Genomic DNA, 17249 nt, shown 5'->3' with positions numbered 1-17249 from the left:
TCAACGAAAGCCACCGGTAAGAAACAATGGGAGTATTCCTGTTTACACTTGCTCAACCACAACCGTGCTGCACAAAACACAAAACAAAAATGGGCCTAGCATAACTCGACGACAAGAATAAATACTGCTTTTCTTGCCAAGAATGCAGAAAAAAAAATCAGCTTATCTTCTTAAAGATGCTCCGACCCCATCTGGACGGATGGCCTACTCTACCGATATCCACGCTGTTCGGTTCAACTGAGGGGTCACAATAGTCTGCTGAGGGACTTGATCAGCAGCTTGATGTTCCGCCGTGTCGCCGTGTCGCCTCGTCGCCGGTGAAACCAGAGATGTCCGAGCTAATACTCTGAAAGTAACAGGTCAAAAACTTGCATGCCTTCTCTCACTTTAAAAATAAAATAAAATAAAGATACAGATACAGACCTCAATGTTCTTCAGAGTAAATATAAGGGTGAATATAGACTGCTTGATTAGATCACTGTTCTCAGGGGTAAGCATGGAAGACTTCAACCTTCTGCACAAGGACAGGTAAAATACAGAGGGTGAAGGTTATCTACCACTTCTTGCATACTACATTCCAAAGGTTATAGGAAAGCAGAAACAGCAGTTGCTATGATTTCCAATGCAGATAAGCTTCTTTCCAACAAAATATTTTGGGTCCAGTATTACCTCTTCAGAATGCAAAGCAAGTTTTTATTAAAATCAAGTTTGATTTGTGCAAGGAATATATTACTACTCCCTCCGTTCACTTTTATAAGTCGTTTCAGACAACTGAAAATGGGCTGCTTTGCACGCTGTCTGAAATGTCTTCAACGCCTTATAAAAGTGAACAGAGGGAGTACAAGTGATGCCCTTAAAAGCACTACCTTAAATCACCAGACGCGTCAGCCAGGCCTTTAGCTATAGTCTCCACATCCTTCACCAGATCACTATCACGCACCTCCGAGACCAAAGGTTGAACTTCTTCAGCTAATGCTTCAATCTGTTCCATCACTAACATTTTAAGTTGATGCTTATGGCATTAAATGGCAGAACAAATGACCACCATATTTCTCTATTTTCTGCAAATACGTTAACGTCCAGAAAACTGCATATATGGAGAAAGCATCAGCCACCCCCCTTTCGCAAACAGAGAAGAAAAAACAAACACCACATTCCAACTGAGTGGAGGTCCCTTCTTCTCGATGATGGTCCTGAAACAGTACTGGCCAAGCATGCTAGCCTGTGCCAGGGTAGGTATGCAACAGCGATATGATTGACCTAATCTTGAGATTGTCAGCAGTTCAACCAAGTAGCACAGTTTTGACAGAGTTAGTTTTGAGCTCTGATAGTGTAAATATGACCAACTTGTTTTAGCCATTCCACAAACAGACCATGTAACTTGGTATGCATGCCCAATACCCATCATATGCAGGACATATATGAAAAGATGCTGATACTTTAGCAATGGTCATAAAATTAGGACATAACATAAAATCAGGCCCCTATAATAGTATCAAGTACACCTGGCAACCAAGTCTTTCTTCCAAAATAAAAAATAACCGAGGTTTGGGAATTGGGAAACGCTACCACACAACTGCCAACTTGTCAGCCGGGGGCCATTTGAATTTTGTACGACGAAATCCTATTCAGCAGTATTGAGTAAAATGGATTGGTTTCACCACTCATAAAATAAATGTGGCAAACATATCAAAGGTTGAAAACTATCACACAAGAATCCTATATCTTATATAACTAACAGGTGATCCCCACTTACTTATTTATCTCAACATGTAACCATGCCATAATGCATGGGAAAAGGCACACGTCAACATGCAAGCATGGATGCTACTTATATTGAATAAATATTTTACAAATTATAATAAATTATATGTATGTTCAGTTTTGGTTCTGGAGTTATTAATCCAAATATTCATGTTCCATACAACTAAATCTGATTGAAATATATTGCAAACCAATCCCCGCAGCAATGGGCGGGGTATCATCTCTAGTTATTAAGAAGAATGTACCCGTGAAAGGAGAGGTTGTGCTTCTTCCATTATAGATGCAACCTTTTCCGCCAACTTGAAGCTTTTATGAACACCAATTTCCTCCATGTCTCTTCCTAGACGGGTAAATATACCCACCATTGCATCTAAGCTTACTCCTTGTTGTCCTTTCATTCTCTCTTTGTCACAGAGGATTAAGCCTTCTTTGGAACAGTCTGTGTCCAGTGGACCAACTGAAGGTGTTGGGAGTGGATCTTTTGGTGTAATATCGATCATTGTCTCCATTAGGAGGCCAGATTGATTCACCTCAACCAATGAATTACGGGGCACAATAATTTTATCATCTTCAACCTGCCATATAGAAGGATTCAGCTATCAGAGATTGAGTCCAAAATATTATCATTTTACAAAAAAAAAAGAGAAGTCTTTACTCAATACACCAAAGGAAGGTAAGCATAGGCAACAACAAGAAAACAAAAAGCAACTATGGATAACAGCTTACTAGCATGCCACCGCCACTCGTATGAAACGGTAACTTCCTCTCAGGGAAAAACCGAAATAGTAACACCCAACTACCTTCGCACAGATTGAAGAATGAGATTCCTAGATAGAGATGGGCCAATGATACATAGCTGAGATAGTGTTGTAAGATGAAATGAAGGCTGAAATGGAGTAACATAAGTGTAAGCTGCAAACTAGGCACATGAATAATTATTCTTCAGATTTTCCAATTTCCAACCGGCTGATTTCGATTTCGTCTTCAGTCAGATTTTTGGGCCGTCCGATCGTGCGGATGCAGCACATATTACGACGCTCACGCGTGGTTCATGAGGCTGGCTTCCACTTCTGGCACGCTGTCCAGTTTTTAGCGGGTTGTCCGGTCTTACCGGGGTTTGTCAGTTACCCATTTTTCGTTTCCGGCCAGCCGGGGAGGGAGCGGTGGCTCGCTGCCACGGGGGAAGAGAGGGGAGGGAGCAAAGCAAGGGTGGCGAACGGCAGCAAGGCCAGCCGCGATCTCGCACGAGATGGGGGCGAGGAGAGAGCCAGAGTGGGGAGGCGAACAGAGGGGTCGCTGTCGGCGGGCAGGGTAAGTCTCCACGTGATTCTACCTTGCGTTTTTCTTCATTTCTAGCGGCGCATCGGACGGCAACTCCATGAGTTCTTCATCGAGGTGTGTTGCAAGCCACGGGCTAATGCAGTGGGGTATATATGCAGATGGATTCATGTTTTGTCTTGATGGGGAGCAGGGAGATTTCTGTCGGACGGGGCGGATTGCGTCCCCCAATTTCCTAGGGTTTTCTAGCAGCCATTGATTTCGTGGGGGACGGGGGTGCTGTCGATTTGTGAATGGGCATTGAATCGATCTACTTGTGGGGCGTTGGTATCCATATCCTCCTTGAAGAGAAACCAAAATTTCAAATCTGGGTGCTTGTTTTGCAAGCAGTGCTATCCTTGTGGTGGCGGGTAGCAGCTGTGTGGTGGTCAGTAGCAGTTCTTAATGTGTCTTTTGTCTTGCTATTGCACCATGGTCCCTGATAGGCCCTAACCTGCATTTTTTTTCATCGTCAGCTTTGTTTTTCCTTTGAATTGGTGTTTCCTTTGAATTGTCCTCACACAGTAGACATTCAATCTGTTCCCAACAGTGCTTTTATGTGATCCACGCCCTCTTCAAAAATGAATAATCCTTATAGGATAGCACACAGCTTCATCATTTTTTGCACATTTTCATGCATTTCACCCTGTTCAATTTTGTAATAGGCCATGTTCTTAGTCATGTTCATCTGTGTGGCCAGTAGTGTCCTCATAAAATGAAGTGCCATTTTTCATGTATGTAATCAGCTTACAGCATCACCTCCAGCTATATCTCCATCTGTATCTGTATATGTAATCCTTGCTACAATTTTTTTCATGGCCTTAAGTTTTATGTTTTTACAGGGCTCATATAAGTAGGAAGATAGCATATGGGTCTGATTGTAGCTCATCCAACGTTGAGAGCCGGGAACAAAGCAGCACGTCAAGTGATGAAGTAGTGAGGTCTTTCCGCTCTCTGTTTTTCAGTGCCTATCAGTTCCTTTCTTAGACTTTTAGTCTGTTCTTTCATTCTCTCAGTTTCCCAACGCCCAGCTCTCGCGCGCCTGAGTGAAGGATGGAGGTCCTCTTGTTATCTCATTTCATGGCATGCACCCATTTTGATGCCTTCAGGAATGCAAACCAACAGCAATGGGCTTCCGTTTTTTTTTTTTTGAGGTCATGAAGCTAGTGTGCTTCTTTAGTTTAGTCAGGAGCTTTTATCCTAGTCATCTTCAGTTTGTGAGTCAAGTAATGGAAGCAAGTGTGCTTCCTTAGTTCAGTGAGGAGTCTTTTTTGTCAGTTATCTCCAAGCAGAGTTTATTTATGCAGCATGATGTACATTCTCTGCTAAGCCAGAGTAGATCTTTTTTCATTTTATCAATGCATTTCTTTGCCTGCATGATGGTTTTGTTATCTCCGTCGTTGTGCAGTTTTTCTGGGAGCAACACAGACCAAGAGTAAATGTGAACTGCGTCCACGGTACTATGACTGTAAGTGTTCTACATGTCCTATAGTTTCCCCTCTGACTGTGTTTCTTGTCTATTCCCTAACTGCATGTTCTGGTCTACGCATTTCTGGCGAGAAAATGAGCAGCAAACCCAGGTACGAGGGTCGACTAGGGGACACACACACAAAAAACGGCAACACAAAGGTTGACAGATAATTAGCAAAGAGGGTGTGTCAACACCAAGCGACAAATTACTGATCCGTACAGAAAAGAAAACTGAGTGAAACCGAATTTGAAATCAGCCGGATGATGATTAGACAGACCCTTATTCTTTGGAGAGCTCAAAAGATTATGGAACAAGATAAATGTAACATAATGAGTCACTGGGTGAACTAAATTATGGTTCAGTTTTGAAAAGTGGTTGCGCGAATTGTAAGCAGTCAGGAAGAGAAGGCAATGCAGCACCTTTGAGTCAGGGATTAACAGCTTCATTTCATTTTCAGTTTTCGCATACTACATTCTACTTACAAACTAGAGCAAGAAATCGATGGATGGCAGTGACAAAAGGAAGCGTTGGTATCAATTATTTGATTGAAAAAGAGGAGAGTTGAAACGCACCTCAACATAGGCATCAATACTCCTGAGTGAAGAGTCGACGCGGACGACGCTCCCGACGGTGACACCGCGTATCCTGAGGGGCGTGCCGACGCAGATCCCGCACGCCTGGCTGAACTCGAACACGGCGCTGTACTTGCGGAAGCGCGAGCGCAGCTGGAACCCCCGGAGCCACGCGAGCGCGAGCGCCAGCAGGGCCGCCCCGGAGACCATGAAGAGCCCAACCCCGCCTTCCCAGACGCTGCGCTTGCCGAATCCGTAGTCCCCTAGCGGCTGCACCGTCCGGCGCCACAGCTCGACGAGCGGGGCAAACGGGTTCCTGCCGCCATCCGGCGACGCCTCGCCGCCGCTCGCGGCTACGGGATTCGCTCGGGCCATTGCGGAGCCCCGGTCCCGACCGGTTGATCTGGATCGTAGAGGTTCGAATTTGGCGCCCTGGCTGGGCGTCCTGCGATTTGGTAGCAGGTAGGAGTAGCATACTACGGGGGTCGTCCTTGCCATCGCCACTCGGCCATGCTGTTGCAGTACTCCGAGCGCGGGGGAGACGTGAGGGTGGAGAACTGGGCGGGGAGGAGCAGCAGGTAGGCGGCGCATCTCGGGGGACGGCGGTTGTGGAAGGAGGTAAATTTTTCCTCCCTCTTTTCCGACGAGGTGAACGGAGGAAGAAGAGAGATGAGCTCGGGATGATGGTGCGCATCGAGCGAGAAAGAGGTTGCAACAGCCGGGGAATGAATGGGCTGTCTTCAGTGGGCCTGCAAAAGTTAAGGTTTAGCAGACCCCGTATAATGCTGACCCGTAAAATACATTTACAGTTCATGAAAAAACTGCTTTGCGGGCCAGCATGGGCGAGGGCAGAGTCAAACCTCACAAACAAGGCAATTTCTATTTAGCGCTGCAGGCACCGGTTAGCACCGTTTCTACTGTTTTTGTTAACCGTGCAAAAACACAGCGCGAGCTAGGATTCGAACCTAGTTTAGCGTCGCTGGTTATTAGTAATCGTGGGGTGACCAACCCGACTACCTCACAAACTATGATAACAAACACGTTTTTCATCCATTTATATCTTCATTTCTTCCTTTTTCTTTTTTCTCTGTTCTTTTCTTCTTTCCTTTTTCAAATTCATAATTGTTTACTTCAAATAGATGAACTTGTTTTCAAAATTCATGAACTGTTTTTTTGAAACTCTTGAACATTTTCAAAATCGATGAACTTATTTTACAAATTTAATGAACTTTTTGATTTTTTTCTCAAAATTGATGAACTTTTTTTCAACGTTGATGAACTTTTTTCAAAATTGATCAACTTTTTACAAATCCGATGAACTTTTTTCAAATTGATGAATTTTTTTCAATTTCAATGAACTTTTTTATTCAAATCGATGAACTACCTTCATTGCTCGATGAACATTTTTGAAAATCGATGAACTCTTTTGAATATGTGAACTTGTTTTTGAATACATGAACTTTTTTCAATTTAGATGAACTTTTTCCAAATCCGATGAACTTTTTTCAAATTCGATGAACTTTTTTTATTCAAATTGATGAACTTTTTTATACAAATTGATGAACTAATTTTTTTGTTCGATGGACATTTTTTGAAAATCGATGAACTCTTTTTGAACCTATGAACTTTATTTTGAATACATGAACTTTTTTGATTTGGTGAACTATTTTTTGAATACGTGGACTTTTTTTGCATGTGCATGAACTTCATTTGTAATATGTGCACATTTTTTAAATAATTGGAAAATCTAAACGCTACAGTGTAATGCTAAATTAATAATGCGTCTATGTTTCTATTCTTTAAAATGTTCACGCTCTAAAGAATCACTACAATTTGGCTGGTCAAGTGGTTAGCCTTGCTCTTTGGAAGCATGAGGGTACGAGATCGGTCCCGATTGAGAGCAATTTTTTCGGCCGCCTTTTTTCGCGCCACGCCATTGTGGGCCGGCCCATCCAGCCGCGGCTGCAGCGGCCGGTTAGCTTGGCGCTGACTAGGAGTTTCCCACAAACGGACCCATAAAAAAGGATATTTGTAGAAGATGCTCTTTCACGGGTTGGCTGCGCGAGGTCTGCTCGGGCGCCGCCGTGTCGACCCGCAAACCGAAAACCCCAATAAGCGAATTTGATAGCGATTTCGACAAATGAGTTCAAATTCAAACAATAAAACATAGTTCACGCGCAAATAAAAGCATAGTTTTATAGGACAAACGCAAAAGGACTTGCAAAAGTGACGACCACATCCGTCATCATCTTGGTCGCTCTTCACTCCGCACCACCTTCATTGAGGTCATCGCCGCCCCCGAATTCATTGTCGGCACTTGTTCCAACTCCGGCACCGAAATCACCGGCGGGCGCACTGAATGCATCGGCGATATTGGTTCCAAATCCCGATGAGAAAACATCGTCGGCACTGTAACACGCACCGGCCGACGCAAGAATCCTCCTCTTCAAGATGCCCCTCATTGCCATATCATGCCATTCTTTGGTGATGTCGTCCATATCATTGCGGTTTCATTGTCATGATCCTATTCTCTTCGACAAGAAGCTTGGACATGGCTTTGTTCTCAGGGCACGTGCTCTTCTCTCCTAAATGGTCGCCTTGCGCAGCCCCTCGTCCTTGAGGAATTGCCACTTCTCTTGCTTCTCCCGTGCCTTCTTCTCGGCCAACTCTTTCTTTGTCTCCAATGTCTTCGCTAACATCAACTCATTTGATTGCACCATCGCATCTATCTCGATGCTTCGTGTTCCCACTTGATCTTCCCATTTGTCTTCTTGTCACCATCGGGCTTGTTCAAGTTTCTTGGGCCATGATCATCTTCATCTTCATCCATGTTCGTAAGTGAACCTCTCTTCGGTGGGGATTCTTTGTCAATCAACTTTCACTTCTCGCACTCTTTGAGCATATCCCAACAATGCTCTAGTTTAAAAAAATTGCCTTCGGAAGCTTCCATGTCTTTGTATCATTGTTGGGCAATTTTGTCCTACACAACTAAAACAAAGTCAAATGATGCAATCACTTCATATGATGCAAATGACGTGCACAACTTGGGACATGAAAACGAACTCACATAGTCGGATTCCACGGTTCCACTTGGAGATGCATTGCGAACTTGTTCCAAGCAAGCTGCCCAACGGCTACAAATCGGCTTGATCACGTCCCAACGACCTTGGAGTGACCGAAAGGTCCGTGGTGTCCTATTGGGATGCTTGGACATCATGCGGAAGTATTGATCTTCGATTCTTTGCCAATATCTCTTGGAGGTTTGAGATGTACCGGTGCAAGCATCAAAAGACACCACACTCCAAGCCTTTATCAAGATTTGATCTTCCAAGAGCGTGTAGTTCTTCGATCTCACGCTTTTTTTGCTTGCGCTTCCTCATACGCCCCCTCATCTACCTCCTCCACTTCATCTTCACCATAGTGATCATCCACGCCACCCTCTATTTCATTGTAATCGAAATAAGCGAACGGGGTTTGATCGATGTCGACGGCGTTGGTGTCCAACAAGTTCACGAACTCGGCAGTGGCATTGTTCGAACCACCGCTACATTGAGTGACATCAAGTCACGAAACAACCACAATGGCGAAAAGCGAAGCAAGAACAAGAGATTGAAGATGCATACCTTCCGGCCATTTCATCGAACACCTGCGGTGGAAGCAGCGCCGTTGAACGACATAGTCGGGGAACATCTCGCCGGGGCGGAGGGAGTGGACGAAGGCGCCGGCCTTTCGTAGGAACCTTCTTCCGCTTCACGCCCAAAACCTTGCTCACCTTCTCCGCCGGCGGCCGGGCAGATCGCGCAGCGGCGGCAGCGCCCCGCGCGCATGCCTTTCCGGCGGTGCTAGCCGGATTGCCGCCCTGCACGACAACGTTGCCCTGCCGCTTGCGGGCAGGCACGTTGGGGCCTTGGGCGACGGCGGAGGCGACATGGCCGGCGACGAGATCCGCCGGAGGGGATTGCACGTGCGCGACCTCCACGGTGACGGGGGACAGCTGGGAGGCTTCCATGGCGGCAAAGAATGGCGGGGAAGATGGACCAAAGCGCGCAGTGGCGGGGCAATGGCGGCCGAGGAGGGGGGAACGGGAACGGCCGCATGGAAATTTCCCTCGCGCCAAATCTCATTGTGGATAGGGGGCGAGCTCGAGTCGGCCTCCCACCCTGTGAATTTAAAGTTTGAGGGCGAACTTTTGCTGCGCCCCGCAAAAACTTTTACGGGTCGTACGCGTTGCGGGGTCTGCTCGGGCAGAATTTTCCGCACCGACCCGTATTTTGACAGTTATTCTGCGGGTCGTGGCGTTATACGGGGTCTGCTAGAGATGCTCTAAGGAGGAGCACTTTTCTTTCATCACACATTAGTAACTGGGTAGCTAAGGGGAGCTCCTATTTGGCGACCACGGCACCGGATGGCAATGGGTCGGGTTTGGGTCGGGTTGAATAATATCAAATCCATATCCATATCCATATCCATGAATGTCCGCCCATGAAAAAATCTATGGATGAAAAATTGTGTCCATGTCCAAACCCGATGGATATCCATACCGACTAGATATCCATTGGGTCCTCTGAAGACATATAAATAAGACATAACACAATATTAACATAAGCTCTTCCATTCTTCACCTCGTGGTAAGCTAGGCTTCACTTTTTGTAAACATCTACTTATGATAAATCAACGTCCACTAAAAATCTAATATCATTTAGTATTTTTCTAAAAGATGAGCATGACGAGTCATTTAACAAGGAGATGGAATAAGGGAAGGGGCGTTGGAGTATGTTAGTGGGGATGGAATGTCAACTAATAAAAGTTACTGTGGGGATTGTGCTTTTTTTGCATGTTTTACATAACAACGTGTAAAATTGCAGTGGGACATGTGACTATTGGGTAGGGATAGTAGATTTTCGCCCATAAATGCATACTGTCGGGTCGGGTTTGGGTATACCCACGGTACAAGATTATATCTATGCCCTACCCGCGAGCAATCGGGTCGGGTTTGGGCGCCGCCATGGGCACAAAAGCATATCCAAACCCTATCCATTCGGGTCGGATATCCATGGGTATCCATATCCATGGATAAAATTGCCATCATTAACCGGAAGTCATGGAAATGCGCACCGCAAGCCCTCCCAAGCGCCCTGTTGAGTCAGCCCATCCGCGGGGCGGGACGCCACCTGTTTTTTCTTTTTTGGTTTACTTTTGTTTTTTCCTTTTAAAGAAAAGTTCCAAATTTCGGAATAATTGCTTTTTTGGAAAAGATGTTCAAGAAATCATAAAATGATCATGAATTCACAAAAAATGTTCATGATTTTGGAAAATGTTCAAGAAATCATAAAATGTTCGTGATTTTGAAAGAATGTTCGCATATTAAAAAATTGTGATTTTGAAAAATGTCACGTATTAAAAAAAGGTTTATGAATTTCACCAAAATTTCACGAATTCAAATAATGTTCATGAAGTTTTCTAAATGTTCAAAAAGGAAAATTCGTTCATGAATTAAAAAATTTATTCTCAAATTAAAAAAACGTCAACAATTCAAAAAATATTTGCTGGTTCAAAAAGTGTTCATGCATTTAAAAAATGATGTTCATCAAAACAAAAAACTTTTCCTAAATTTCTACAAATGTTCCCAAATTTCAAAAAATATTCATGAGGTTCAAACAAATCACAATTTAAAAAAATGTTCATAATTTCAAAAATATCCAAGAATTTGTAAGTTCAGAGTTCACAAAAATATTCATGAATTTGTGAAAAAATCATGATTTAAAAATGTTCACAAATTTGAGAGATGTTCACAAAGTTGAAAAAGAAAAAGAATAAATACAAAGAAAAACAGAAAAGAAAAAGAAATGTAAAACAAATAGGAAAAGGAAAAAGAAAGAAAAAGGGAAGAAAAAAGAAAGGGAAAAAAGAAAAATATGGTTCAACCAAGGTCCTAGAACCTTTCCAAAACCGGTGGGGAATTAACCCTAAATGGGCTGGCTCAAAGACTAGATCTGCGACCGGAGGGGTCCGTGCTAGCTTGCTCGCGGATGACATACAAGCCGAATAGGATCAAGGCGCCAAGTAACTGTATGTGGTTGTGGGCTGCCTCCTGAAAGCCCAATTACATGTCGGTATTTTCATTTGTTCCATTCTGTTTCCCACTGTTTCTTTTGTTCTGTTTTTTGTGTTTCCTTCGTCATGCGCTGTTGTTTCTTTGTTTTTGGTTGTTAAACCAGTCGAACAATCAAAAATAAATAAAAGCGTTTGCTGAACAAAAGCTACATTAGCATGTAGGTAGCACAACACACAGTAGTAGCTCTGTTCTCTCTAGTTCTAGTAGCTGAACAGAAGATGCAAAATTAAGAAAATATAGACTTTGCATTTTTTTAAGGGAAAAGAGATGTATGTCTTTGGTTATTCCAAACTGCAGTATTAAAAAAGAAGGTGAAAGAGTGTTTGCATATTAAAACATGCTCACGTATTCAAAAAAATGTTCATGAATTTGAACAACATTTTGCGAATTCAAATAATGTTCATGATTTTTTCTAAAATAAAAAGGGGAAAATGGCCGTCAATTACAATAATTGTTCCCAAATTTCAGAAAAAATTTCTCAGTTCAAAAAATGTTTCCTGATTCAAAAAGTGTTCATGCATTTCACAAAAGTGTTTATCAAAATAAGTAAAAATCATGAATTTCTAAAATGTTCACAAATTTCAAAAAATCACGAGTTTCAAAAACTGTTCACAATTAAAAACAATGTTCACGAATTTGTAGAAAAGTTCACGATTTCCAAAAATGTTCATGAATTTTGAAAAAATGTTCACAAATTTGAAGAAGGTTCATGATTTCAAAATTATTTATGTTTTCAAAAATACTCACAAATTTGAGAGATGTTCACGAAATTGAAAGTGAAAAGGAAAAATAAGAAAATAAAATAGGAAAAATGGAAAACAAAAACAGAAAAGAAAAAGAAACGTAAAATAAACATGAAAAGGGAAGAAAAAAAAGAAAATTAAGGAGAAAAAACAAAGGAAAAAAGAAGAAGAAAAAACGGTGAGTGAAGGTTCTAGAACCTTCTGTAAATCAGTGGCGCATTAACCCTAAATGGGTCGGCCTAAACATTAGATCTACGAGCTATTAGGGGTGTGCGCTAGGTCGCTCACAGGCGACCTACACTCCAAATAGGATCTGCCGCTCTTTGGTGCCTTCAGCGCTAAGTAACTGTAGGTAGTTGTGGGCTGCCTCCTGAAAGCCCGGTTATGTGTCGGTGTTTCGTTGTGTTCCATTATGTTTCCTACTGTTCCATTTTGTTCTGTTTTTTTGTGTTTCCTTTGTCACGTGTTGGCGTTTGTCTGTCTTTGGTTGTTGAATCAGTCGAACAATCAGAAAAATAAAGAAGTTTGCCCAACAAACGCTACATTAGCGTGGAGGTAGCACAACACACAGTAGTAGCTCTGTTCTATCTAGTTCTAATAGCTGAACAAAAGATACAAAATTTAGAAAATATAAACTTCGCATTTTTTTAATGGAAAAAGACGTATGTCTTCGGATTCTAAATTGAAGTACTAAAAAAGTTGAAAAGTCTTTTAAGTGCAGCGTGAAGTTTCTCTCTCTTGCTACTTGCCGTAAGAAAAGCAACTACACTATGAATCTGTACTACTTGTGAACCAACATGTGGTTGGATGATTAGGAGGATAGTGGTATCCCCAGCTCATCAGAATTCAAGTTCTAAACTTGACATTGGTGCCCACATTTTCCTGGAATTCTTTCAGGCCTTCTGGCACTGTGCGTTTAGTGGGGGGGGGGGGGGGGGGGGGGGGGGTGCGCCCCGTCGACTACGAAGGCGTGTGTGACGGCTTCGTCAATCTCAAGATGATGTGCCGGCTCAGTTTTTCGGAGGTGCTCATAGGGGCAGGGGGTATGTGCATATGTATGAGTGTCTGCATCTGTACTGTGTTCAAAACAATAGAATCTCTATCTCTACTACTTAAAAAGAATGTAAGATTTTATGTTTCACTTTTTTCACCACCCCTTCGTCCAACCTTTTCTTCGTATAATAATCAGTCACCTTAAACTACTTATCTTCTGAAGCAATTTTAGTTTAGTTTACTTACCAAACTTCTCGCAAAAAAATATAAGGTAAATCACATGCAGGATTTGGTAAACATTAATTTACACGCATTAATATAAACACGTATATCACAAGCTAATGTAGTAGAATATTTATATTCCATTGCAACACACAGGCATTGTCCTAGTTAATTTTTATAAATAGGATTGGGGTAAAGAATGCAAAAAAGGACCATCAATGTAGATAGAAGAAAACCTTGCAATAAGATTGACCCCATAGTTTTATCCTTAGTAGCAACACAATACGTGCTTTTGCCCTTTTTGTCAGTGGACAAGATCATCGCAAGATTGAACCGACTACTATGCACCACTCCCTCTCAAGAACTACTTATCTATCTTGGCCAAAGAAGACTCATAGATCGGAAAGTATACATAGCTATAAAATTATGCAAGAAGCTTCAAAGGATTCATATAAATTCAATGATCAATCTGATCATAAATCCATAATTCTTCGGATCCTAGTAAACACATCACGAGAATTACATCTGATAGATCTCCAATGAGATCATTGTATTGAAGATCAAAACAGGGGGAGAGCCATCTAGCTACTACTATGGACCCCCTAGGTCCTGAAAGAACCACTCACATATCATCATGAAGACAACAAGGTTGATGAAGATGGCCTCCCCAATGATTCCCCCTCCGGCAAAGTGTCAGAACAGGGCTCCAGATGGGATTGCGTTGGAATAGAGACTTGCAGCAGCGACAAAACTGTTTTCGGTCTCGCCCCGAGGGTTTTGGGATATATGTGAGTTTATAGGCCAGAGATTAGGGCAAACGGAGCATCAGGGGGGCCACAAGCCTGCCCGGCGCCCCCTACCCCCATGGTGTGCTCCCTGTCTTGTGGCCCCCTCGTGGGTCTTGTGGTCTCTCCATGAAGCTTCTAGGGTCTCTTATGTTCCAGAAAAAATCATCAAAAAGTTTTGCTGTGTTTGGACCTTCGCTGGTATTGATTTTCTGTAAAACAAAAACAAGGAGAAAACAACAACGCGTTGGGCGCTGGATTAATATGTTAGTCTAGAAAAATAATGTAAAATGATATAAAATGACGTCCAAAGTATATATAACAATGATAATATAGTAACATTTAACAATAAAAATTATAGCTACATTTGAGGCGTATCAAAAGAGAGGGACTAAGAAGTTGGTGCGCGTGCTAGGCAAGTGGACTTGGCACCAAGAAATAATCATTTCGTAACTCGGAGCAACGACATGCGGGATGCGCGCAGGGAAAGGGAAATTAGAAAATTTTGTACGAAAGAACAAAACCAATGGAGTCAGTTATGTCGCGATAAGTTTTTGATATCGAAACTTAGTATGTACATATGTTGTGTAACGCCAGTTTGGATAAACGGAACTTATGAAAGACAAGCGTACATTAGAAAAGGAAGAGAAGCTAAGTTCCGTAAAATGTAACTTGATAGAACAAGATCTAGAAGGTTAGGAGTGACAATAAAATTAAATTGCAGAAGAAGCATCACGCTTGGAACAATGAAATTATAATGTTACCAATAACGGAAAAAAATTGAATGGTATGTGGCATGCGAAAAAGTTTGCATCGCATAAAGAGTGCATGATTTTTTTATGATAAGAAGCATGACATGACCTTGCGATGGTACAGTACATGAGGAAGATAATTGTACGGTCGTAAAACAAATTGAGAAACAACAGAATCTAAGGGTTGAAAAGAAGACACAAATGAGGCTAAAGCGAAGAGTAGGGAAAAGTGAGGGTGGTACATGTGCATCAAGAAAGAAGAAGGTGAACAGTAAAGATTTATGAAACATGATTAAAAGAAGAACCAGTTTAAGAATAAAGAAGGAATCGAACAGGACGGAAAGATGGAACATACATACATGAACATGGACGTACAAGAGACGGTTGAACAACGTATTAGTAAATGATAAACATGTATAGTGTGTCGTATTGACAGGGTACAGAATTTCCATCTCTTTTTAAAGAAATTTCCACCAAAACAAATTTCTGGATTACGACAGATCAATGGATGATACAAATGTGCAGGTGTGCGACACAGGGTATGAATTTTCATCTCTTTTTCAAGCAATTTCCCTCGAATTAAAATTTTGGACAACGGCGCAGATCAATGGATGTGCGGGTGCGTGACACAGGGTATGGAATTTTCCTCTTTTTTTTCAAGCAATTTCTTCCAAAATAAAATTCTGGATCACGGCGCAGGTCAACGGATGTGCAGATGCGTGCCCTGCGAATTTTCGTCATTTGCATTGCTAGTTGTGTTTGTTGCATTTTCTTGAGTGGTTCTTTTTTGCTAGATGGTGTTGGGAGGCCACTTTGTACCAACATAATGAGGGCAAACCATTCACTACGTGTGTCTTTGCATGAAAAATGAGAGTTTGAATATGACGGATATGGCTGGTCGGGCGGCATTGTCCTCGGGTACTTCCGGGCGCGCGCGGAGATTTGAGAGGGCGGGGGTGGGGGGGGGGGGGGGCGAATTTGTTAGAATAATGGGCTAGGCCCATGTTTTTTCTAAAATTTCTAAAGGAATATCTCAAAAGCCCATGTATAAAATGACGAGTGAAGGTTCTAAAGTTTAGTCACACCCGAGAAGTGGAAGAGGTGTGAGACCTCTTTATATAGTTGGTTCATCCAACTTCATATGCTATGGGTTGAGGAGAGAAAGAGAACACCACACACACGCGCTTGCCTCGCCATGCTTGGTTGGGCATGGGGCCAAGGGCGCGGGCGTGCGATATGCGTGTGAATGGTCCGCAGGAATCCGTTCCATGTCCTTGTAGGAGTGCGACTTCCATTTGCCCTCTTATTTTTTGATGTCTTGCTAGACAAGTTGATTGTTTTCTTGTTCGGTAAGTTCACGGCTTGGAAACCAAGTCGGTCTGAGATTGTGATCATGACAAGATACCGCTTTGGTCCTCCTATATATACAACTTACTAGCCACAATGAAAGATACAACAGAACAAGCTAGGTTTTGCTTCATCTCGCAAATTACACAATCAATGTAGTCTACTCCACCCCAAAGTCGGCGTGCACCGGCGAGCAGGAGAGCAGGTCTTTGGAATGCTTCGTTCTTGTGATCCTGCACCGGGAAAGGACGAATCAGGTTTTTAGCAAGCACTCCGTGCATCTGCTCAAGTTTATCACCACGAGCCATCTTCTATCCAAGTCGAGCGGCATCGTGTACCGACGTCTGCAACGTAGCCTGCTTCAACCGTTCTTCACTAATGTCACGGTCAACAACATTGTTCCTGCAGCAGCCACGACTACAAACGAACGGTACGTCTGTCGTGCCCTATTCATGTTTTTAGTTATGCTTGCTGTTAAATGTGTGATGTTGCTACATGTTTTCCTATTCCTCTAGTATACTCAGACCCGTCGATGAGGGGAACGGAATGAGCGACCGCACAGGGCCTCCAAAATTGAGGGGCCCCCACTCTAAAAAACCCAGTATATAACTGTTGCACTTCATTGGCTCACTTGATCGCTAAAAACCAGTAGAAAGTACGTGTAGGTACAGGAAACCCTCTCCCTGGAATGCTAGAGGCCCAAATCACCCTACAACCCATACCCCCGATCACCAGAGCGGAAGCCCTGGAGGTCCAGGATTCAGATCGTTCGAGACTAAAAAAAGATACATAATTGCAGATCGGTCAATTCCATGAGATTGCAGCCGAACAGGCAGCGAACTGGGCAACTTGCGTCTCGCGAGTCATGACTGGTGATTGGCGATGCCCTAGCCCTAGCAGTTGTGCAGGCGTAGTTCAGTTGCCTCCAATCCGATCCGGCGATCCCATCGCCCATCCGCTGATCATCTGATTCACCTTGTTGAGGAAATAGGAACTTAGGATTCAGGAAGACACGCCCATGCCCGAACTATCAGCGGTGTTTTAATCTTCAAGAGCAAGGTTATTTTTCCAATTTATTTTTTTGTATTCGAATGATCTACACATCTAGCCATCTAGTTGTTACTATGAAACTAATTACATTCTGTTTGATCACTTATAATTTTGTTAG

General features: G+C 42.8%; 1 pseudogene; it reads right to left on the bottom strand.

Moving 5' to 3' along the window:
• On the bottom strand, positions 1 to 5838 carry LOC109753866 (protein TRIGALACTOSYLDIACYLGLYCEROL 2, chloroplastic-like; annotated as a pseudogene).
• Between the last annotated feature and the right edge of the window lie 11411 nt (positions 5839 to 17249).

The sequence above is a fragment of the Aegilops tauschii genome, chromosome 7, assembly GCF_002575655.3.
Source record: "Aegilops tauschii subsp. strangulata cultivar AL8/78 chromosome 7, Aet v6.0, whole genome shotgun sequence".
Taxonomy (NCBI): Eukaryota; Viridiplantae; Streptophyta; class Magnoliopsida; order Poales; family Poaceae; genus Aegilops; species Aegilops tauschii.
Note: the sequence above shows the minus strand (reverse complement) of the source record. Positions and strands in the feature narration are given on the sequence as shown.